Source organism: Ahaetulla prasina, chromosome 10, assembly GCF_028640845.1.
Source record: "Ahaetulla prasina isolate Xishuangbanna chromosome 10, ASM2864084v1, whole genome shotgun sequence".
Lineage (NCBI taxonomy): Eukaryota > Metazoa > Chordata > Lepidosauria > Squamata > Colubridae > Ahaetulla > Ahaetulla prasina.
Genome location: NC_080548.1, coordinates 22084955 through 22110800, shown reverse-complemented (window position 1 = coordinate 22110800; position 25846 = coordinate 22084955). Strand labels below are relative to the sequence as shown.

General features: G+C 42.6%; 1 protein-coding gene and 1 long non-coding RNA gene across 3 annotated transcripts in view; one reads left to right on the top strand and one right to left on the bottom strand.

The window, feature by feature from the left end:
- Positions 1-25846, bottom strand: part of LUZP1 (leucine zipper protein 1) — a 76449-nt gene that overhangs the window by 17186 nt on the left and 33417 nt on the right. The window lies entirely within an intron of this gene.
- LOC131204287 (uncharacterized) lies at positions 20342-25208 on the top strand. 2 transcript variants are annotated; one of them, XR_009156568.1, is made up of 4 exons: positions 20342-20892; positions 21019-21203; positions 21689-21796; positions 24628-25208. It is a non-coding gene; the product is annotated as an uncharacterized LOC131204287 (long non-coding RNA). The 2 variants fall into 2 exon arrangements; XR_009156567.1 differs by having other exon boundaries at positions 20342-21203.

Below are 25846 nucleotides of genomic sequence, written 5' to 3'. Positions count from 1 at the left end.
TACTCATTCTAATACATCAGGACTTGGATACTATGATAATCTATATAATCTATGACTTAAAATCAGTGTGATGCAATGATTCCACAACACACAGATATTCAGATATGATTATCATCCTTGACTATTTTCTGAAAGTTTGAAACGACCAAGGCAGAAAAAAAACAAGTCAATAATAGTCTTGGCTCAACTCAAGTCACAATAAGAGACGTACAGTCAATTCAAGGCACTTTAATTTGAGGTCGCTCATTTAAAGGGTTATAACCCATAGCACCATATATTTCTCCCTAAGCTTGGGCCCAATTCTCAGAGACCTACACAAAGGTGCCATCAAACTGTCATTTGCAATACTGTGAGTGGGGAAGATTATGAAAGACACAACTGCAGAATACTCGTAATAACTGTAAAGGTTCCCCTCACACCAATGTGTTAGTTGTTCCTGATTCTAGGGGGCAGTGCTCATCTCCATTTCAAAGCCGAAGAGCCAGCGCTGTCCAAAGAAGTCTCCGTGGTCATGTGGCCGGCATGACTAAATCTCAAAGGTGCATGGAACCCTGTTTCCTTCCCACCAAAGTTGGTCCCTATTTTTCTACTTGCATTTTTTTTTTACATGCTTTCGAACTGCTCGGTTGGCAGAATCTGGGACAAGTAACGGGAGCTCACCCCGTCACGTGGCACTAGGGATTCAAACCGCTGAACTGCTGACCTTTCGATTGACAAGCTCAGCGTCTTAGCCACTGAACCATCGAATCCCTGCCCATAATAGCTGCACTTAGTTAATAAGTAAATGGCAAGTGCCCTAGTCTCCTCCATCAATGGGGAAAGCTCTCCTCTTTGGAATGTAGCTATGGTGCTCCAAAACAGCATCCTTTGAGCGCATACCAGGGAAATCTCAGAGACTTTCTGTATGCAAGTCCATCCATGGATTGACTATATAAATAGTTTACCTTTGAACATGTAAATAGAGCGAAATAGTTTCATATTCGCTCATTGAAAATGTAGTTGTGATGTGCTTTTTAACCTTTTCATCGTAGGTTAAATAAATAAATGGAGTTAGCTTCGATTACTGTGATATTCAATGAAATCAGTCCCAGTTTTTGTTGTGGCCTCGTCCATTTTGGCATGGGTCCTGTGACCCAGTACACAGAGTCCCAATGTGGCTCTTGGCATAAGCAAACAGAAGCCCAACTCTGCGGCCACTGTGGTAGCACAGAGACCTTACGTGCGTTCCAATTTACTATGTTCCGACATAAAATCCACAATGCGCATGAAGCTTCAGTGGGCCAGCATGCTGTGAGACCTCCTTGGACATGGCTTAGGTCATCCATGTTGTACACTGAGCAACAATGGCGCAATGGCAAAAAGCAAAGGTCACATTGAAGCAGGGCAGGCCATTTCTTTATAGTCCAAGACATGGCTTGCTTTCCATGTCTCTTGCCAAGTCCAGCTGGAATTTCGAGAGACACCAGGTGGGACGTGCGCATCCCATTTGGGAGAGAAAAAAAACCCTAAAGCAGCCTGCATTCCTGGAGCACAACCTTTGTAGGGGTGAGCAAATGGTACCCTGCTATAACCCAAAGGCAGAAATTATGACGTAGTGACCCTAAGAGGGTCAAGGATAAAAATGAAAGAAGAAAAAAATCAAGCTGATGATATCGCACGCTTAAACGAGCCAAATATATCCTCCTGTATCCTCTTCTCCTTGGGAAGCCTCTCCCTCTTCAGTTGCATCCTGATGCCATCTGGTTTGCAAGGAAGACCTCTTTATATCCCCAAGCCCAACCTCTTGTGATATGAATCACTCACAGTCCTATTAGACGGCTCCCACCCAGCAGATGTCCTTTCCGAGAGTTAGTTCACTTCCTTTTCCTTTCCTAATGCTGAATTACTCAGCCTTGTAAAAAATGGGCAAAAGAACATTTTGTAGAGTTGAGACAAGGAGTCCAACACGATTTGGGAGGCTGGGGCTGGTATCTCCGACAGGTGCTGCCACAAAGAAGAGGGAGTCAAACTATTCTCCAAAGCACCTGAAGGTAGAACGAGAAGCAGTGGGTGGAAACTAATCAAGGAGAGAAACAACTTAGAACTAAGGAGAAATTTCCTGACAGTGAGAACAATTAATCAGTGGAACAACTTGCCTCCAGAAGTTATGAACACTGGAAATTTTTAAGATGATGTTGGATAACCATTTGTCTGAATGTGGTGTAGGGTTTCCTGCCTGGGCAGGGGGTTGGACTAGAAGACCTCCAAGGTCCCTTCCAACTCTGTTATTCTATTCTATTTTAAATGAAAGGTTATAGAGTACTCGGACTTGGCCCATAAAAGGATCATCAGAGCAATTACAAAACAGAATGAAAAATCATAATTACAACTTCCATAGGTTGGTGATTAAGACAAGCTTTTATTTTTCATTTTTCTTTTTGTTGCAAAATAGTCCCAGCTTCAAGTATGGAGCTAATCTGGAGCTAATCTCCATAAACCAGCATATAATCTCCATAAACCAGCAACGGAACTTACTATACCGGTGATAGATAACCTTTTTTGCTGTCATGTGCCAGAAGCGGGGAGCGCTGGGGTGGGTGGGTTTGCACGTGCCCACATCCATAATTCAATGCACCCCAGTCCTCAGGCATCTGCGTGCAACTCCCCCCCACTCCCCCCATTTTTGGCACATGACGGCCCGGTGGGCCCGGTAGGCCCATTTTTCTACCTCCCGAGGCTCCAGAGCCTTTCTTGGAGCCTGGGGAGGGCGAAAATGGCCTTCTCCCCACACACACACCCTGGAGGCCCTCTGGAGGCTGGAAACAGCTCCATGCATGCTGGAGCTGAGCTAGGGCAATGCTCGCAATATGGCTCCACGTGCCATTTGTGGCACGCATGCCATAGGTTCGCCATCATGGTATTATACTATTCATACAAAACACTTAACCAGGTCGGTTACAAACTTATTGGTTCCTTGAGTCCAAGGCATCGTTAAAATCCAGAATGTGGTTTAAATTCGACAAACAGGTGAAGCATTTTGTATGAAACCACTGCTATTAAGATTGCTTTCCTTATTCCTAACTCCATGCTAGGTTTAAATATCGCACTAAGCCACCAAGGGATTTGTTTGGTTTTGGTTTTGAGACCTGTGACTCCAGGACAGGGTGTGAAATATTGTTTTGTGGTTTAGTATTATGTCAGAATTAGATCACTGTGGCGTGTTCAGACCAAGCACGGTGGGTCTAACAAAAGCAGTATTTTAAAACTTATTAGCTTTTCCCAATATTGTTACCAAGTCTGTGGGCCTTCAGACGCTACTATCCTAGCACAGCCAGCGATGAAAGAAATGGAAACTTGTGATGGGATATTTTACTAATCCTGGAAAAGCAGAAGAGGAAAACAAGATCATTGCAAATGTCTGTGGAGAGCCTCAATCATCCAGGTCATGGTTGTCCCAAAGGTGTCTTTTTCCAAAAGACAATGGGACATTCTTGGGCTGTTGTTTTTTTCCTTTAAAAACATTTCGCTTCTCATTCAAGAAGCTTCTTCAGCTGAGGAGGGAGAGAGAAAGAAGAAAGGGAAGAGGAGAGGATGAAAGGTAGGGGAAATAAGAGTAGGAAAGAAGGCTAGATAGGGAGGAAGTAGGGTGGAGGGGGAGAAAGGAAGGGAAGTAGAGAAGGAGTAGGAGAGAAGAGAAGAAAGGAGGGAGGAAGAAAGGAGGGAGGGAAAGCAGTGAGAGGAGAAGAAAGGATTGGTGTGAAAAGCAAAAGATGAAATGGAAGAAAGGCAACCCCGAAAATATTTGAATATATTAGGATAAAAATTGAAATAGTTAAAAAAAAAAAGAATGAAAGAGAATGAACACTAAAAATGGAGAAATTAGAACTTGAGGGCGAAAGAAGATGTGACTTAATAAAACGAGCAAGGAAATATTAGGAAATGAATAAAAACTATGAAAACAGAACATTTTGGTAAAAACTAATTAAGTAAAATATATTTGAATATATTGAATTGTATAAGATATGATATGACCAATACTCTGTTCATAAATCAGGTATGTGTGTAGGGGGGGGAAACTAAAAAATCAATAAAACTGGGCCTCTGGTGGCTCAACAGACTAATGCAGTCTGTTATTAACAGCAGTTGCTTGCAATTTCTGCAGGTTCAAGTCCCACCAGGCCCAAAGTTGACTCAGCCTTCCATCCTTTATAAGGTAGGTAAAATGAGGACCCAGATTGTTGGTGGCAATAAGTTGACTTTGTATATAATATACAAATGGATGAAGACTATTGCTTGACATAGTGTAAGCCGCCCTGAGTCTTCGGAGAAGGGCGGGATATAAATGCAAATAAAATAAAAAAACTTGCTAAAAAAAGAAGAAGCTTCTTCAGATGATAAGTGAAATGCTCTCAAAGGAAAAAACCAAACCAAACCAGAATGTCTAGTTGCCTTTTGGGGAAAAAAACACCTTTGGGCAAGACCATTGTAAGAGGCACCTTGGGTCAAGGCAGTGGGGAGGCTTATGGGGAGAAAGAAATTCAAGAGTAACTACACCTTAATTACATTAGGTAGAGGCTGAGCAGGACCAGCTCCTAAATAAGCTGCCAAAGGTGCTTTTTTTTCAAGAGGCAACTAGACTTTCTTGTTTTTCTTTGAAGACTTTTATTTGGCTTCTCATCTAAGAAGCTACTTCAGCTCAGACCGGATGGTAGTGGGGAATGGAAGGATTTGCTGTATATTCCTTGCAGTCAGCTAGTCATTTGCATCCTTTTAGAGAGTTGTTGAGGCCACTTGGGAGGTTTATCTGTGTCCTCAGGGTCACCCGAGTGGTGCAAATGGGTGTGGAGCCTTCTTGGAACTGCTGAAAGGACCGTGTTGTAGATTGGAGATAGATGATGTCTATCCCTCCCCCTCTGTTGAGAGAAGGGCTGTTCAGTTTTGACATAGATGGTCCCTTTGACCCAGGGGTGAAATCCAGCAGGTTCTGACAGGTTCTAGAGAACCGGTAGCGGAAATTTTGAGTAGTTCGGAGAACCGGCAAATACCACCTCCCCAGAGTGGGGAGGGAATGGGGATTTGGCAGTATCCTTCCCCTGGAGTGGGGTGGGAATGAAGATTTGGCAGTATCCTTTTCCTGCCACGCTCAAGCCACACCACGCCCACCAAGCCACACCCACAGAACCGGTAATAAAAAAATTTAGATTTCACCACTGCTTTGACCCCTTTTTTAAATCAGAGATCCCCTCTGTCCAAAACGTGGACTTTGCTGCCTTCAGAAGAGTGGCCTTTGTCTTTTAAATGCAATAGCAATAGCACTTAAGACTTATATACCGCTTCACAGTGCTTTACAGTCCTCTCTAAGCAGTTTAACGAGTCAGCCTATTGCCCCCAACAATTTGGGTCCTCATTTTACCCGCCTGGGAAGGATGGTAGGCTGAGTCAACCTTAAGCCTGGTGAGATTCAATCTGCCAAATTGCAGGCAGCCAGCAGGCAGCAGAAGTAGCCTGCAGTACTGGACTCTAACCACTGTGCCACCGTGGCGCAGATGGACTGCTGAATCTTGCCCTGATGGGTTTGTTCTCCTATGTTGTGCTATGTTGTCAAGGTTGTGTTGTATTATTCTCCTGGTAATAAATACCTTCCAGAAATCCAAATAGTTCTCAAAGAATAGAATAGAATAGAATAGAATAGAATAGAATAGAATAGAACAGAACAGAACAGAACAGAACAGAACAGAACAGAACAGAATAGAATTTTATTGGCCAAGTGTGATTGGACACACAAGGAATTTTCTTGGAGCTTGGCCACTGCAGTTCAGCCACGGTTATTTGTCTTCACAAGGCTATTTAGTCTTCAATCCACACACAAGATCATAATTTTTATGACTATAGCTGGCCAGGGAGTTCTGGGAATTGAAGTCCGTGAGTCTTAAACTTGTCAAGGTTGGGAAACTCCTATCTTAGTCCAACATCTTACTTCTCATTACGGCCAAAATGACAGCTTCTATGATGCATGTAAAAAGAAGACAGAGGCATGTTGCTCCCCGGCCATTCTCCTCCAACTGGTGTTTGGAGCTAGGCTGCTCACAACTAGAAGTTAAGGCTGGGTCTTCAAGAGCAATAGTCCTTAATAGACTTGTCCTCCATGAATTTACCCAATTCATTTTCAAGTCATCCATGTTCAAGGCTCTCATCACATATTCTGGCAATAAGGTCCTCAACAGCGGTGGAATTCATTTTTTTTACTACCGGTTCTGTGGGCATGGCTTGGTGGGTGTGGCTTGGTGGGCATGGCAGGGGAAGGATACTGCAAACTCTCCATTCCCATCCCACTCCAGGGGAAGGCTATTGCAAAATCCCCATTCCCACCCCACTCTGGGCCCAGCCCAGAGGTGGTATTTGCCGGTTCTCTGAACTACTCAAAATTTCCGCTACCGGTTCTCCAGAACCTGTCAGAACCTGCTGAATAGCACCCCTGGTCCGCAAGGTAATTTGTACCATGTGAAGACGTGTTTTCCTTTGTTCAAAATCTCCTTCCAATCAATGTCCCTGGATGTCCCTATAACAGCCTAACCGCTTCCTTCTAGATCTTCCTCATTCCATCTAGGTCTTCCTCGCCATTGTGCAAAATTACCCTTCTTGGGCAAGAACTTTTTCTTTTCTTGCCTTCTTTTTGATCAGCTGTTTCCACAGCTTTCTTTGCAGCTTTAGACGGGCCAGAAAATTGCACTAAAATATAAATTATCATGCCCCACCCATTCAAGTGATGGATTCTCCGTTTTCCCCACTTAACTGCATTCCAATGGCAGGGTTCCAATTATTGTTGCAGAAAATTTAGGGTTGAAAAGGGAACAGGGGTCCTTTTATCATAAATATTTATATGTTGCCTTCATGTGGAGAAAAATATTTAGCCCAGAAATATTCAAAATAAAAAGGAGGGCATGGAGATGATGAAAGCTCAGAGGGCAGGAACACTGTAAACAGCCTTTCCCCATTGCCTTTTTTAGTTTTATTGTTCCGCTGCTTTTTAACGTTCTTTTTTTTTTATTATTGGGACAAACCAAACATCAACCAAACATTCAAGATAAAAAGGAAAAAAAAGGAGTTCTTAAAAAAAAAGGAAGGGGGACAAGGACAAAAATCAAACACTGGAGGGGGGGAAACACAGCTGTGGTTATATGGGAACATACGAACATACATTTGTGGTCTTAAGGAGAAAGACCAAAAAAAAAAAAAAATTAAACATCTGCATCCAATATTTCTATCTGGAAAGACCCTGGCACAGATGGAGTTTATCTGCTAGAACGATATTATTGCAAATAGTAAAAGATTTCCCTTTCCATTCCTGAGATGATACCGCTGCTTTTAAAACCAAAATATTAGCTGAAGGTCAGCCTAACTTTGCCTCTGGAGTGTTATTTAGCAGCTAAGACCATGGTCACTCCAGATGTTTTCTTCCCTTTTTAAAGGGCAGGCCTTCCTGTCAATCAGACAGGAATAGGTTTTTTTTCCCCCTTTCTCTCTCTCTATAAGCAGCAACCACAAAAGGTAGCTTTGGGCTAAGTGAAATTAAAAATGTAAAATGGCCTCTCACGGCTCCTTAGACCAACATCTGATGTCCTCCAGATGTTTTGGATGACACTTCCTCCAATGCTTTGCTATAAACTATGCTGGGTTGGAGCCAATGGGGACTTCAGTCAAAAACATCTGGAAAATACCAGGTGACCTTAGAATAGTCTTCCTTACCCTGATACTTGGAAGGTACTTCTGTAGTTTACTGAAATGTCTTTCTATTGCAAAAATGAGAAGATAGAGCAGTAAGAGGCAGTTTGGTCTAGTGGTTGAGGTGCCGGGCTACCGTGTTTTCCCCAAAATAAGACCGGGTCTTATATTAATTTTTGCTCCAAAAGACGCATTATGGCTTATTTTCTGGTTAGGTCTTATTTTGGGGGAAATACGGTACTAAATGCACCCATCTGGCTGACAATCTTAACTGGGGCTTATTTTGGGGGGTAGGGCTTATATTACGAGCATCCTGAAAAATCATGCTAGGGCTTATTTTCCAGTCGGGTCTTATTTTCAGGAAAACAAGAGTAGAAACCGTGAGACTGTGAATTCTAGTCCCGCCTTAGGCATGAAACACCAATTGGGTGACTTTGGACCAGTCACTCTCTGTCAGTCCAACCCAGCTCACATGGTGGTGGTTGTGGGGAAAGTAAGAAGAGGAAGGTGTGTTGTATAAGTTCACTGCCTTGAGTTATTTGTAAATAATCAGGTGGGATACAAATAAATAAATGACTTTCTATATGGCCTAGAGCAAGGGTCAGCAACCTTAAACACACAAAGAGCCATTTGGACCCATTTCCCAAAGAAAAGAAAACACCGGGAGCCACAAAACCCTTCCCGGGCCTGACTATTTCCTAAGCGGCCACAAAACTAGCATACGTAGTTGAATTAAACGTTCCGTTTTCTTCTGAAACTTTTCTTTTCTTGGATTTATCCATGGTTGGCCTACTGGGAGCTGAAAAGCTCAATAAACCGCGTGCCAGCGGGTGTCGCACATTGGCGGTTTTGTGACACATATTTTGAGCGACAGGGAGCTGCAGCAGAGGGATGAAAGAGCCACATGCGGCTCCAGAGTCGCAAGTTGCTGACCACTGACCTAGATGGGTGTTTTTCAAACTTTGCAAATTGAAGATGTGTGGACTCTCAGATTTCCATACTTTTCAAAATTGCCTCCTTTGAAAAACACTGCTCTTAGAATTTAATACGCTAAAGGTTGAGCTAAATCTATATTAATTAAGTGGGTTTTCTTCTTTAATTTTTGTTCATTTTAATTGCTATTGTGTATTTAAACTTTTCTGGTTGAATTATCACCGTATTGTTTAAGATAGATTGTAGATAGATGATAGATAGATAGATAGATAGATAGATAGATAGATAGATAGATAGATAGATAGATAGATAGATAGATAGATACAGATGGACAGACAGAAGAGATAGAGATGTAGATAGAGATATATAGATATGAAATCAGAAAAGAAAAATCTAAACTCCAGAGATTACACTTTTATAGGTCAGTCAATGTTTGTATTAGTTACAAACTTTCTAGCGCCTTGAAATTCTTCTTCATGATAGTTTTGATTTAATTATGTTGTTTTGCTGAGTATTCTTCTAGTCCTCAAACTTAGCACCCTGAATAAGAGAGTGGAGAATTTTAGGAATGTAGACGTATGCAAAACTAAAGCTCCTGGGTGTTTCTGCTCTCATCACTTCCCAATTCTCCGTCCAGTAGCTTTGTTTCTCATACACTTAGCTAAATTCAGCAGCTTCTGCTGACAGCATTAAGCGCACAAGTTTATTGAGATGCGAGCAAATTTAGATTTCCTGATGATTTGCTGACCTTCTAAGCTAAGGAAACAAAACAAAGAAAAAAGAAAAAAAGAAGAAAAAACCATTAACACACTATGCAGATGATGTGTTCTGCTGCAGGAAGGAATTATCTTGCTTCAGCATGTCAACATAGGCAAGAAGAATAAGGAACAGAAAAGGGGAGGGGACACTAGAGAGCAAACTTTTCTTCTTTCTATTCTACTAGTAGTAAATAATGTTTTTATTAAGACACACACATACAAATGCAGAGGACTAGAAACATGTTTCTACAGACCCTTCCTTGTGATCATTTCTTTGTTTATCTGCCTCTCTTTCACCAGTTCAAAGACTCCAAGTGTCTGGAACAGGCAGGCACAGTCGTGGCCTCATGTTACCTTTGCAATAAAAAATAGCATGGATGCTACCTAAGCAATAGATAGTGAGCTGTGGTGGCGCAGTGGTTAGAGTGCGGTACTGCAGGCTATTTCTGCTGACTGCTGGCTGCCTGTAATTTGGCAGTTAGAATCTCACCAGGCTCAAGATTGACTCAGCTTTCCATCCTTTCCGAGGTGGGTAAAATGAGGACCCGGATTGCTTGGGGGCAATAGGCTGACTCTGTAAACCGCTTAGAGAGGGCTGTAAAAGCACTGTGAAGCGGTATGTAAGTGCTATTGCTATTGCTAAGCAGGGGGAAAAAACATATCAGAAAGGCTCCAAATACTCACATTAAGCTCCTTATGTCACTTTAGGTTCCAAGGAGAAAACGACATCTTTGTATGCCATTTTTATCGAAACTCTTAAACAAAAAGATTAAAAAAAAATACAAACGAATATAAAGTAACGAAGACAAAAAAGAAATAAAAGAAAAAAGTGACAAGTGATCGAAAAGGGAAAAAAAAGTTGAAGCAAAATAGAAAAGAAAAAGATATAAAAGAGTTAGGCTTCTAATATTCTTCCCAACAATTATAAGTAGAAATATATTTTAACTTCTCTCTCAAAAGTTACAACTCATTACTCTTGTGTCCATACCCTATCCTCTCCAATCCAATCCTCAGAACCATACATCAAAAGTTCCTTTTTTTTTCTCATTTTTATGCAAAAAGACCATAAGAGGCTTCCAGACCCCAATAAATGTTAAGTAATATATTTTCTTCTAATCAAAGAAGTCAATTGATCCATTTCAGCGAAGCCTGACAAGTTCATCAACCATTCCTCCATAGTGGGCAGCGCTGAATCTTCCCGCAGAGAAAAATGACAATTTCATCGCCACCACTGGCCATTAGTCAAGTGCAACCCAGAGAGGAAAGAAAGGAAAAATTCTGGTCTCTGAAAAAATGCTGACCAATCAAACTGTGAGCCAGCTCAGTCTGTGGGGGATAAATCCGTGCAAGGAGACAGCCTGAAATGAACTCTTATAGAGCCGGGTCTGTTTAGAGCACTAAGTGCAGATCTGGGCAAAGAGAAGATTGGTCACTAAGCAGCATACCAAGAGAAGGGTGGTCATTAACTAACATACCAGGAGAAGGATGGTCATTAACCAGCATACCAAGAGAAGGTTGGTCGCTAACCAGCATGCCAAGAGAAGGTTGATCATTAAACAGCATAACAACATTTTTAATGCAAAGCAAGGAAGAGAGAATTATCACCTGGATTTATATATTCCAAGAGAAATCGGGCGATTCACACGTTAGTCCTTCCCCAGAGTCTTTGAATGGCACACAAACAACTTTTTGTTATAAAGAATTTCCATCCAGGCCTTGCTAGGAAGCAACCACAACACACACAGAATGTGCTGTCCGCTTTCTCACTCTCCAGATGTTAATTGCCTCTGAGTAAGCAGATCCGTTTAGCTATTGTGGCTAATCATTGTCTCTTGAAGCCAAGAGCCACTGTCGCATCTTCGGGGACTCCGCCAAGTATAACTACTTCCAGCAAAACTTTGTTACCGCACACAACACTACTTAACTTAGAAATTGTGGGGAAAACCTGGAACAATCCACGGAGGCTGCTGTTCATATGGCCATGGGAACTGTACCTGTAGTCCTCAAGTTACAACCATTTGTCTAGCAATCATTCAAAGTTACAGTATCATTGAAAAAAGGGACTAATGGCCGATCCTCGCACTTACAACTGTCCCCAGGGCATCCTCAAGGCCATGTGATCAAAATTCGGTTGTTTTGCATTCGAGGTCACATTAACACTATTTGCAACCTTCCGGCCGGCTTCCACCAAGCGAACGTCAATGAGGGGAGCTGGAATCGCTTAATGACATGATTCCTTTAACGGCTGCAGTGATTTGCTTAATAAAACTGGCAAGGGAGCTTGTAAAATCGGGAGCCTCTCACTAAACGTTGCTTAGCAACGGAAATTCTGCTCCTAACTGTGGTTGTATGTCGAGGATTACCTGTGGTTCAGTAGCATCCTCACAGGATTATGGGTTACCCAGTCCTGCTCCTCTTCTGTCTCCCACTAGGCTTGATTTGTGTCAAAGGCCGCAACCTCGCTTACCAAGCTCATTGCTGAAATGTATAGCTGAGATGAAATATCAATAATGTTCCGTTTATAGACATTTATATCCACGCTAATAAAATGCAGGCTGAAATTAGCCAAGCCTTTCTGGAGAGTAACAGTTTATATCCCATCAAGCCGCTTTTTCAATTTTATTGCTGAATTAGCCTGTTAATATTAATAAAACACAAACCGGATCGCCCCAGGGAAACCAAGGTTAACTCTTTCGTTTCCATATTGCAAAACAAACATGCAGCTCTCTTCTTAAATCTGCCTTGCATTCCCCTGGCTTTGGAGGGAGGGGCTGCAGACAGCTCCCCCAACCTCCTTGTTCAAAGCATCAGGACACTGCCAGGTTTGTTTCCTTTCAACAAAAGGAAAAGCGACATGGGTGTCAGGTGCAAATAACCAGGAACACTTGCTGGGTTCAAAGCACTACAGCACGGGTGTCCAATCGTGGCAATTTTAAGACTTGTGGACTCCAACTCCCAGAATTCCTCAGCTAGCAATTAATTGTCAATTAATAGTCAAAATTGAATTGGAGCTAGATAAGTGTAAATTGAATTCACCGGGGGCAGGTGGGGGGGGTGGACTTGGGTTTCATGTGGCTGCACAACGATTCCAAACTGATGACGTATTTAACTCCGCCTTCCAGCTCAGACTACTCATCTCCTACTATGGGTGTGAGAAACCTTCACTAGGTTTAAGTCCCCTATTTTTATTTTTTTTTGAAAAAAAATCAACGTCCCCAATTTTCCTGCCCCAAACCTCCCAATGGCTGCTAAATGTTTCTGCTTCCCACCTTCATTGCTAATGCTGCCACACCCACTTCGCTTCTCAAAAGTGACCCAAAGCCACCTCCTTGATCAATGAATCTAACCTAAATCCTGCTGAAATTCTCCCTTAAGGCAGTCCTCAACTTATGCCCACAATGGAACCCAACATTTCTAGATGGAAAATAGATCAGAAAATTGGTATAAGGCAAAGTGATGATAATTTGGTAAAACAAATAAAAGATCAAGGTCAACAGCATATAAAGAGATTATATAATGTATTGGTTGAAATTGATTCAGAAATGGAGTTGGTTAAAGATTGTATGGTAAAATGGGCACAAAATTTTCAACAACCTATAATGTTAGAAACATGGGAAAAAATTTGGGTGAGGAATGTTAAATTCACGCAAGCACAAAATTTAAGAGAAAATTTTTATAAAATGTTTTATAGATGGCATTTAGATCCTAAAAAACTGTCATGTATGTATCCAAATGTGAAAGCAAAATGTTGGAGATGTGATTGTGAGGATGCTACCTATTATCATATATGGTGGACTTGCAAAAAAGTTAAAGCCTTTTGGATTAAAATATGGTGGATTATGCAGAACATTTTGAAAAAGAAGATCAAGTTTGTTCCACAGTTCTTTTTATTAGGAATAATTCCAGATTGCACTGTTATAGAGACAAAACTGATTTTGAACTTAATAACTGCTGCAAGACTATTGATTGCACAATATTGGAAGAAAGAAGACTTACTTACAATTGGAGAATGGATTAGTAAAGTATCAAATTTAGCAGAAATGGCAAAAATTTCTGCCTACTTGAAAGACTGCACACAACAAAAATATATTTTGGAATGGAGGAAGTGGATTGATTATTTATTTTATTTTATTTATTTTATTTATTTAATCAAATTTGTATACCGCCCTATCTCCCGAAGGACTCAGGGCGGTTCACAGGCCAATAAAAACATATAAATACAGATTAAGATCACAATTAAAAAACTTATTCTAAAGCCAAATTAATTAAAATGATATAAATACTAAAACCAATTAAAATCAATACAAATTTAAAACCTAGCCCAGTCCTGCGCAAATGAATAAATATGTTTTAAGCTCGCGGCGGAAGGTTCGGAGGTCCGGAAGTTGACGAAGTCCTGGGGGGAGTTCGTTCCAGAGGGTGGGAGCCCCCACAGAGAAGGCCCTTCCCCTGGGTGTCGCCAGACGACACTGCCTAGCTGACGGCACCCTGAGGAGTCCCTCTCTGTGAGAGCGCACGGGTCGGTGAGAGGTATTCGGTAGCAGTAGGTGGTCCCGTAAGTAACCCGGCCCTATGCCATGGAGCGCTTTAAAGATGGTTACCAAAACCTTGAAGCGCACCCAGAAGGGCACAGGTAGCCAGTGCAGTCTGCGCAGGATAGGTGTCACGCGGGAGCCACGGGGGGCTCCCTCTATCACCCGCGCAGCCGCATTCTGAACTAACTGCAGTCTCCGGATGCCCTTCAAGGGGAGCCCCATGTAGAGAGCATTGCAGTAATCCAGGCGAGACGTCACGAGGGCGTGAGTGACCGTGCATAGGGCATCCCGGTCTAGAAAGGCGCAACTGGCGCACCAGGCGAACCTGGTAAAAGCTCTCCTGGAGACGGCCGTCAAATGATCTTCAAAGACAGCCGTTCATCCAGGAGAACGCAGATTGCGCACCCTCTCCATCGGGCCAGTGACTCGCCCCCAACAGTCAGCCGAGGACTCAGCTGACTGTACCGGGATGCCGGCATCCACAGCCACTCTGTCTTGGAGGGATTGAGCTTGAGCCTGTTTCTCCCCATCCAGACCCGTACGGCTTCCAGACACCGGGACAGCACTTCGATAGCTTCGTTGGGGTGGCCTGGTGTGGAAAAGTACAGCTGGGTGTCATCCGCGTACAGCTGGTACCTCACACCAAAGCCACTGATGATCTCACCCAGCGGCTTCATATAGATGTTGAACAGAAGGGGCCAGAGAATCGACCCCTGCGGCACCCCACAAGTGAGGCGCCTCGGAGCCGACCTCTGCCCCCCTGTCAACACCGTCTGCGACCGATCGGAGAGATAGGAGGAGAACCACCGGTAAACGGTGCCTCCCACTCCCAACCCCTTCAACCGGCGCAGCAGGATACCATGGTCGATGGTATCAAAAGCCGCTGAGAGGTCTAATAGGACCAGGGCAGAGGAACAACCCCTATCCCTGGCCCTCCAGAGATCATCCACCAACGCGACCAAAGCCGTCTCAGTGCTGTAACCGGGCCGGTTATATTCAAAATAAGTATCAGATTAAAAAATATCAATTAGTTTTTGAGTGAAGTTAGGAATTGCTATGTATTAGTTTAAGAAAGAAGGGAATTGATAGTGTGATGGTGTGAAATGGAATATGTTTTATGTTATATTTTAGATTATGTTTGTTAGTTACAATACCCTGTATTCTGTTCTGGGAAGTCTCGGGGGGGGGGGGGGGGAGGAGAAGACTATAAATTGATTGGTTGCCATTGTACAGGAATAATGGTAGAATTAAACAAGTTGGAATGGTGTAAAGTCGGGACTGCTCGGTAACCACTCCCGAAGGGAAAGGGTAAGGAAAGAGGAGTAAAGAAGGAAGAAAGTAGGTAGGCAGGTGGGTAGGGAGGAAAGAAGGGAGGGAGAAGAAAGAATAGGAGGAGAAGAAGAAGGAGAAGATAGAGGGTTAGAAAGGATGGTAGTGAGAAGTGGGAAAGAGGTGGGGAAGTAGGAAAGCGAGAAGGATGGTGGGGAAAGTTGAAGAAGGATGAGAAGGGAAGAAAGGATTAAGGGAGGGAGTGGCGGTCGAGCAGCCCTGATTGAGTATAATTTGAGTATAGGATTGATTGTTGGATAAGTGATTGTATTGTACACTGGTCAAATTGTGGGAATTACTATGGAAAATAAAAATTTTGCCCTAAAAAAAAAAAATTCTGTTGCTAAAGCAAGGCAGTTGTTAAATGAGCGTTAAGTGACTCGTGCTTCATTTTACGACCCCTGCTCAGGGCCCCTTGTTTCTCTTTGCCCCAGGCATTTCATTAAAGCCCAAGATAGGTATTGACTTTGAGTCTAAGGACAACCAGAAGTTATGACCTACAGATTAGGAAACCTTGTTTAGCAGTTAATCAGAAATGTCACCCCATTTCTGCTAGACTCTGAGTCACCTGGCAAATTAGCTTCTTGCGTGAGTCCCCTTGCCTGCCTTTGCATTCCAGGTTGGTGGCAGACCTTAATAATCAGCTCCCTCGAACCTTTGCTTCGCACGCCCCTCCGGATCCCGGCTGCTTGGCTCACAACACCGCACACTTTTGAGTTATTGTTCTTGGATTTCCTCTTGGCATTCAAACTCAACATAGGAAAACAATGCCAGGGCCCCTGGGTGAGTCAGCTGCAGGAGGCACAACATTCCATGTTGGTATGGCTCAGGACTCACAGATACGCCAGTGGGGACCGTTCGGGTTAGCGCATAGGGCTCCTGGCAGCGCCACCTGACGGGAAAGCCACAAACACTAGCTCGCACAAAATTTAGCACTGTGCAGTCGGGTCTTTCATTCGCCGTTGTCAGGATGTGTTCGGTTGGCTTCTCTGGGATGTCGCCAAAGAAATCCATGGAATTTGGCATCTGGAGCAAAAGTCGGCACTCAGAAACACCCAGTTTTCCTGTTTTGCTTTGTTTCTTTTTTTAAAGAAAAAAAAAACCTGGCTTCAAGCCTGCCCCATAATCTCTATGCCCAAAGCAAGTTCTGAATTTTATAATTCCTTTCCTCTCCAGCCTCGGAACTATCGGCAGAGTTAAGAATAGTCGCAGACATTTTGAAGCCGAGTGCTGCTTAATATGTTAAGTCCTTTGCTAGGCAGATAGACTACTCCTCCAAAGCGGGTGCTGTGTACAAAATCCAAGCCTAAAGATCTGTCTATTTTTTTTTTCTCCTCTCCTGCCAAGGGTACATTCCTGTCTTAGACCCCCAAGTGCAATCGCTGCAGAACCCTTGCTAACCTCCCGATTTCTTCTGTTTTCATTCTCACCATGTTGCAAACCGTCTTAGGTTGCAAGCAGGCCGTTGTTGTTGTTTTTAAAAAAAAAAACTCGCTCCTCTCAGCCAAACTCGGTTAAAAACACGCTGTTTAAACAGGGGTGGCGATCTGGATTGAAGCATTTACAGATCTCGGGCAAAGAGCTGTGAACAAGAATGCCACAGATTGCACATAAAAGGCCGGACGAATCTCCTCTATTTAGTTCAGAAATTCTGGAATGCAGAACAGGAAGTCTCACGCAATCCAGACAGTTCACAAATATGGACAAAAGGGAGGCTATCTTGTTTTTTTGTTTTTTTTTCCTATGCACATTCTCCAGAAACTGGTACTGAAGGAATGTTGTCTACAATTCGGGGGGGGGGGCGGCAATAAACAGCCAGGAGGTTGACTTACCGCTGATAGGCCAGACCTGTACAAATTTGTCCATTCTTTTTTAAAAGCCTCTCTACGGGCATCTATCACCCCGCAAACAATGGAAACAAATTCCATTGTTTAATTTAGCATCATGTAAAGAAGGACTTTCTTGAATCTGTCCTCATTCCCCATGCTCTTTATTCCGACTGTTGGCCTCAAATTCTAACGTTATGAGAAGCAAAAGAACTTTTTTGTTTTTCCACTTTCCCCCGTGTTTTGACATACCTCTGTCACGTCTTCTTTTAATTGCCTTTAGTCTAAACTTAAAAGCCCCAATTGTGGTCATCTTTCTCCATAAAAGATCTGCCTCGTCTCTCTAATCATTTCAGTTGCTTTTTTTTTTTTTTTCCTATGCACATTCTCCAGAAACTGGTATTGAAGGAATGTTGGCTACAATTCGGGGGGGGGGGGGGCGGCAATAAACAGCCAGGAGGTTGACTTACCGCTGATAGGCCAGACCTGTACAAATTTGTCCATTCTTTTTTAAAAGCCTCTCTACGGGCATCTATCACCCCGCAAACAATGGAAACAAATTCCATTGTTTAATTTAGCATCATGTAAAGAAGGACTTTCTTGAATCTGTCCTCATTCCCCATGCTCTTTATTCCGACTGTTGGCCTCAAATTCTAACGTTATGAGAAGCAAAAGAACTTTTTTGTTTTTCCACTTTCCCCCGTGTTTTGACATACCTCTGTCACGTCTTCTTTTAATTGCCTTTAGTCTAAACTTAAAAGCCCCAATTGTGGTCATCTTTCTCCATAAAAGATCTGCCTCGTCTCTCTAATCATTTCAGTTGCTTTTTTTTGTTTTTTCCAAACTTTTTAAGCTAGGTGTTGCTCTGCTGAGGAGGATGGGTTTGCAATGGCTAATCCTCAGATGGCCTGGTTGAGATTTGCAACCCTAGAAAGTCTTAGAGGTCCTTGGTGGTCTCTGAGCTTGGTTGTTTTCTTGCAAATGTTTCATCGCCCAAACTAGTGTTCATGTTTTATTTTTATTTATTTTATTTATTTTGTCACAACATCATACAAAAAGATTCTATAGTATATAAACATATATATGAGTAAATATTAGGAGGTATAAGCATATATATATATAGGAAGAAGAAAAGAAAAACAGTAGGACAGGAACGGTAGGCACGTTTGTGCGCTTATGCACGCCCCTTATGGTCCTCTTAGGAATGGGGTGAGGTCAATAGTAGAAAGTTTTTGGATAAAGCTTTTAGGATATGGGAAGAGACCACAGAGTCAGGTAAAGTGTTCCAAGCACTGATGATTCTGTTACAGAAGTCATATTTTCTGCAATCTAGATTAAAGCGGTTGACATTAAGTTTAAATCTATTGGTTGCTCTTGTATTATTGCAATTAAAGCTGAAGTAGTCTTTTAACAGGAAGGACATTACAATAGATGATTCTGTGAGTTAAACTTAGGTCTTATCGAAGGCGACGGAGTTCCAAGTTTTCTAAGCCTAGGATTTCAAGTCTGGTGGGATAAGGTATTAAGGTAGTTTGGATAATGAAACATCTGCAAGAAAACAAGCAAGCTCAGAGAGCACCAAGGACCCTTCATTTCAGCCCTGAGCTACATTCTCTTTTAGTCTTCATAAGAATAATTTTGCAGGGCAAAGTCTCGGCAAGAGCTTTGTTAAGAACTCTCAGGCTACAGTCGTAGAGTCTTTGTAGGAGCTCAAAACCCAACTTTATTGATTATTCATGTAATAACTGCAGCTAGAATTGCATTTGCACAAAATTGGAAAAGTGAAGAAATCCCTACAGATGAAAATGTGATTAAGAAAAATATTAGAATGTGCAGAAATGAATAGATTAACACTTGCAATTAAAGGAAAGGAACTATCATCTGACTATTATAATATATGGGAGCTATTTTATCAATGGTTAGAGAATAAATATTGAAAATTAGGGCAGTGAAATATCGAAAATGTATTACAAAGTCAAATAAGCTAAGAAGAGAAATGTTACAATAGTAGATATGTTATGTATTAGTATTAATTCAAGAATAGATATAAATAATGAATAAAGGTTGTAAATTTTAATGGTTATTGCACACAAAAAATGTACTCAGATGACACACTGTTTAATGAAAGATGAAATGTTTGTATTAAAAGAAAATATTTAAAAAAAGAAAAAAGAAAAAAAAAAGAAACCCAAACTTTTCCCAACTCGTTCATTGACTTTGACCACATCACTGTCTCTAGGTCCAAAGACAAAGAAACCATCAACAACAATGACATCACCTCCCAGAAGAATGGGCAGGAAAAGATGATGTCCAGAAGACTTGCAGTGGGAACTATCCCTGTTTAAACCCTGTATGGAATTTCCTTTGGGAGACTTACTTGCTTAAAAATCATGGCTTACTTTATCCTATGCCCGTGATGGCGAACCTATGGCACGTATGCCAGAGGTGGCACTCAGAGCCGTATCGGTGGGAACGCAAGCATTGCCCTAGCTCAGCTCCGGCGTGCCAACTGATTTTCGGGCCTTCCGGACCTACCGGAAATCAGCAAATGGGCTGTTTCTGCCTCTGGAGAGCCTCGGAGTGGGGGAGGCTGTTTTCACCCTCCCCAGTCTCCAAGAAAGGCTCTGGAGCCTGGGGAGGGTGAAAAATGGGCCTACTTGGCCCACCATGCTATCGCGTACCAAAAGCGGGGGGAGCATGGGGGGGGAGGTCACATGCGTATGCACAAGGGGGGAGGGACACATTGAATTATGGGTGCGGGCACGTGTGCGTGCGATCCCGCCCCCGCACTCCCCCCACTTTTGGCCACGCGACGGCAAAAAGGTTACTGTCCTATGCAGTGGTTTCTTCCCCTTTGCTGGAGGTTTTGAAACAGAGACTGGATAGTCATCTATCGGAGAAGGTGCCGCAGTGAATGCTCTAGTCCGCAAGGAACTGAATTAATAACCTCTTAGGTCACTTCTTATTCTATCATTAGAATAATATTTAATTAATATTAAATCCTGACTAATCAGAACAGAAGCCAGCTAGCAAGAAGAAAAGCACAAGACTTGTCTTAAGGACTTTCCTAAAGGGAAGCAGAGTGTGTGTGGAGGGGGGTGGGGGAGATTGTGGGATGCCTAGTGGGGGGGAGGCATTCCAGAGCAGGGGTCTCCAACCTTCGCAACTTTAAGACTTGTGGACTTCAACTCCCAGAATTCCTCAGCCAGCAAAGCTGGCTGAGGAATTCTGAGAGTTGAAGTCCATAAGTCTTAAAGTTGCCATGGTTGGAGACCCCTGTTCCAGAGCACAGGGTCTGCCCCAAAAATTTCCTAGGTCCCGCAAGGGAACACGGGGTCTGCCCCACGTTTCCTAGGTCCCACAAGGGAGCAAGGAAGGGGCATGAATTTAAGTAGCCAAGAAATTGGGGGCAAAAAGCCAAGGGGGAATGCTTAGCTCTGTTGTATGAATACAGCAAACACAAAGTTCTCAGGTAAATTAGAAGAACTAGTTCAGTGAGGTTTCCCACCCACCCCCAAGCTTGGCAACTTTAAGATGTGCAGCTGGGAGTTGGAAGTCCTGCACATCTTAAAAGTTACCAAGTTTGAACTACACTGAGCTGGATTGTGGTTGGTCTTTGCCAAGGGTCCAGAAAAAAAAGCCCTCACCGGACCATGGGCAGAGAGAGGACAGGCTCTCCACAAGGAGGTTACGCCTGATGCTGAGTCACTCCAGAAGGAAAGCATCTTGTCTTAAGCAGGGACAGGAACTGCCTGGTTTCTGACTTGAGGCAGAACTTGCCTCCAATTATTTTCCTTCAAGTGAGGAAAGGTTAGTTCTGTAGGGTGGGGCCGGACTAAGACGGATTCCAGATCCTTCACTTGCCTATGATTTTCCTACGGACAAACCCTTTCAAACTTCTTTCTTTTTTTCCCTGTGCTCTAATGTCATTCTCAGATCTCACCTGAAGTCATCAGGAATTGCTTCTGATGGAGAACTCTAGGGAAAATGAAAGAAACGGCACAGCCAAATTCCAGTTATTAAGCACTCTTTTCCAGGGGTGAAATCTGAACCAGTTTACTACTGGTTCGCAGTGCACACCATGCAACAAATGTGCAGTGCACGCCAAAAGGAGGCATGGGGTAAGTAGAACAGCGCGCAGGGGGGGTGATCAGCTGTGGCACATGATCTTTTTTTTTACTTTTAAAAGCATTTTTTACAACCTATTTGGCTGAATAGGTTGTAAAAAAATGCTTTTAAAAGTAAAAAAAAAAAGCTCTGATGATCGCGCAGCACAGCTGTGATCGTCAGAGCCTTTTTTTTACCTTTTAAAAGCATTTTTTTACAACCTATTCGGCCGAATCGGTTGTAAAAATTGCTTTTAAAAGTAAGAAAAAAAGGCTCTGATGATCGCACGACTCAGCTGTGATCATCAGAGTCTTCTTTTTATTTTTAAAAGCATTTTTTAAAAGAAGCAAGCGGGCAAGCATGCGATTGGAGGGGAGCATGGGCGGGGGGGGGGAGGGATTTTTGTTACCGGTTCTCCGAACCAGCCACCGCCAATGCTACCAGATCAGCCAGTCCGGTCCGAAGCGGGAGCATTTCACCCCTGCTCTTTTTTACTCAGGCTGGCCGTTGGCTTAGAACTTCCTCTTGGCTTGTCTTGGAAAGAGAACTGAGCCAGTGAACTCAACAGCATCAACTGAAATCCATTCAATCTTTTAAACTCCATGAGGTAATCCTCGATTTACAACCATTTGTTTACTGAATATTCAAAGTTTACAATGGCACTGAAAAAAAGTGACTTATGACATCTTTCACACAATGAACAAAATTCAGACAGTTGGGCAACTGACTCATATTTATGACAGTTTCAATGTCCGGGGTGGGGGGGGAGTTCACATGATTCCCTTTTGTGACTTCCTAACAAGCAAACTCAGTGGGATAGTCAGGTTTATTTATTTTATTTATTTATTTATTTAATCACATTTTTATACCGCCCTATCTCCCAAGGGACTCATGGCGGTTTACAGCCTAACAAAAACATACATATAAATACAAAATAAAACACCAATTAAAAAACTTATTAAATAAGGCCGAATATTAAAGGTTCATTCAACAACCCTGTTACTAACTTTACATCTGCAGTGATTCACTTAACAACTGTGGCAAGCAAGGTCCTAAAATGGGGCAAAAATCACCTAACAAATGCCTCACTTAGCAACATAAATGTTGGGCTCAGAGGTGGTCGTGAATCGAGGATCACCTGTATTCCAACAGGTCATTTACTCGACATCATCAGGGTGGGAGAACCCATTTCATCATCTCCGTGTTGGCTCATGTACCTACTTTTCCTTTGATATCATGCCTCCTGGATTTCATACTCACTATTTCCAACAGACTTTGGTGGGATGTGTCATTAGAATTGCCCATTCCCAAAATGATAGTTTTCTTTAAATCATGGTATCAAACATCACACAGAACTTCTGGGAATCTGCTGCGCTAACCTGTATCACAAGTAGCCCTTTACCCAGTCTGACAATTATGGAATCCTATGAACTCAAAACAGGTGGCTTCGTGGGTAAGACGCTGAGCTTGTCGATCGAAAGGTCAGCAGTTCAGCGGTTCAAATCCCTAATCCCATATAACGGGGTGAGCTCCCATGACTTGTCCCAGCTTCTGCCAACCTAGCAATTCGAAAACACGTAAAAAATGCAAGTAGAAAAATAGGGACCACATTTGGTGGGAAGGTAACACCGTTCCGTGCGCCTTTGGCCACATGACCACGGAGATGTCTTCTGACAGCGCTGGCTCTTTGGCTTTGAAATAGAGATCAGCACTGCCCCCTAGAGTCGGGAATGACTAGCACGTATGTGCGAGGGGAACCTTTACCTTTACCTTTATGAACTCAAAAGCCAGACCTATTCAGTCAAAGGAGTTGGACTACTGCCTTAATTGGAATTGGAATATTAGAATATTCCTTATTGGTGATTGAACACACCAGGAATGTGTCTCTGGTGCCTAAGCACTCAGTGTACATAAAAACAACAAAGTGGTAAGTTGTAGATCGTAAATCATAGGATGCAACAATGAAGTTTCTTGGTAGGCCAAAATCTTTGTTGACTTTGCTTTATCAGATTTTTGCCAATTTATTTGTAACTGCTACAGAAGGTATTTTAGTCTGATATCACCTGATCCATAAAGCAATCCCAACTATTCTCACCTAATGTTTGTCTTCCTCCTCCTCTTACCAACACTAAAGAACGTCTAAAAACCTGTTGAAGAGATTTACTCCATTCATCGATGGGCTGAAAACTTAGGCCATGGGTGCAAAAGGGTAATCAAACCACCCTAGGTAGCCTACCAAGGTGTCATTTTTAGTCTCTTGCAAGTGTGGTTTGTATTTTGAGGTGTTCAGGAAATGTTTCCAGGGCAAAAATAAGTATTAAGTTAATATTGCATTTGCTTAAAAACCGAGAATGCTTTTTTTTTTTTCCCCAGACAGCGAGCAGGTATCAGTATCATATAATAGTCAGGATATGTCCTAGGCAATGGATGCCTCAAGTATTCCTTCAAACCCTCCTCTCACCCTCATCACCAATGCAAGATCTTGCCCTAGAAGTGCAGGTTTCACTGAATCGTTTAATTAATTTTGTAAAAATCCATTTTGAAACTGCAAGATAGAAACCAGTTTTTTAAGAATCAGTTATACATGAGGAGTTAATATATTTCTTTCTAAACTATATAATATCTGAATTTTGAGAAATAAATTTTCAGCAAGAATAAGAAAACTTAAAATTCTGAAGGCCATGACTATTAGCCCTCTAGGTTAATTTTTCCACATATATAGAGGAGAACTGAACAACAGGATTTATAATGGAATGCAACTTAAATAGCAAGAGTTAAGTCTTTTGCAAAGATACTGGACCATACACAGATTATAGTGAAGAGTGTGAAAGTATATTACAGTCTAAGGTTTTCACAACTTTCTGAAACAAAGCTGCGGACATATTGAATTGGAAGTTCTCTGGCTGATTTGGGGCCAGTCCTTCTCTCTCAGCTCAACCAAAAATGAAGGAAGGAGGCAGAGATGGTATTCAGCTGGTTCGTAGCGGTTTGGGTGAACCAGTAGAAGAGATCGAGTGTGGGCCACCCACCCCGGCTCTATGCCGTCCTATTTAGGCATGTTTTCGAGGCTGGGCGCATGCGCAGAAGGCACTCAAGTGAGTACAACGCGCATGCGGAAGGCCAGGCACATGCCCGGAAGGTGCACATGCGGGGCGAATTGGTGGTAAGAATATTGAAAACTCACCACTAGAGGAAGGGCTACGAATGTTGCCTGTTCATTAAATGAACAGGCAGAATATCAACCTAACAAATCAATAAATAAAGAGCACCAAACACGGAGTCCTGGCCCTGCCATCTTCTGAAATGCAATTTTTGACGTATTGCATGATGCTTGAAATAAGGTCAAGATACTGTCTTGTCTTTTTTTAAAAAATATATATGTTTTTTTAACAAACAAAAAAATGACCAATCTCCCCACTCCCTCTTTGCCCTCCCCAGATCACAAACACCCACAACTCATTACTATTTGGGGGCATTCCTGTATGCATCCATGCTTGAAAGAAGCCTCGAGTGATGTCACCGTCTTACACATCTCGCAAAACCTCCAATGCACTCTTTCTCAACGGAACGACATCCATTATTGGGAGTCAAGAAGTGATGAGACATGAACACACGCATGAATCAACCCCTTAATTAAGAACAATCCAGGACATTGTTGTTAAATCAAGATGTGAGTGGGTAGAAGCCATTACTCTATTCCTTGATGGATGAAAATGGTGATCCCGCCTTCAGCTGGCATTACCCAGTTATAACACCCTTAGTGCTCTCTTACGTGGGAAGGAGGCACAGCCAAGAATGCCATGTGATCATGATTTGTATGGAGTGCCCTATATATTTTAGGGAGGGTGTCCACAATTAAAACTTTTCTCTGGGGGGAAAAAACCTATCTATTTTATTGCATAAAATATGCCTCAACATTCTACCTACAATGAACTACTTCCAAGACTTCAGCTGTGAATCATTCATTCATTCGTTCATTTATTTGTATCCTATCTTTATTTTATTTTTTACAAGTAACTCAAGGCAGCGAATATATCCCACATGCCTTCCTCCTCCAATTTTCCCCACAACAACAACCCTGTGAGATGGATTGGGCAAAAAGGGTGACTGGCCCAAAGTCACCCAGCTCCCTCTCCCTCCCTCTTTTTTTATCTCTCCCTCTTTCTTCTTCTCTCCCTCTTTCTCTCTCTCTCTCTCTCTCTCTCTCTCCCTCTCTCCCTCCTCCCTCCCCTCTCTGTCACACACACATTCAATGCATTACTTTAGACCACTTGTTTCTCAACCTTGCCAAAGGAGACGCGTGGACTTCTTTGGAGCAGCCGGGGAATTCTGGGAATTGAAGTCCATGTGTCTTAAAAGCTGTCACAGTTGAGAATCACTGTTTAGGCAGAATCTTCTTTCTCAGCAAAAAAGCCAGTGTGGAATAGTGATGAAGGTTGTTTAGTCTGGAAACTAGGAACCCCACATTTGAGTCCCTCATCACCCACAGAAGCTCCCTGGATGACAGGGTGCCAGTCTGTCTGTCTGTCTCTCTCTCACTCTCTCTCTCTCTCTCAGCCCCAACTACACCACAGGGTTGTTTTCATGGAGAAAAAACTAGGAGGAGAGAGTCTTATCTATTCTGCCCTGAGCTCCTGAATGAAAGGCAGGATGTCAA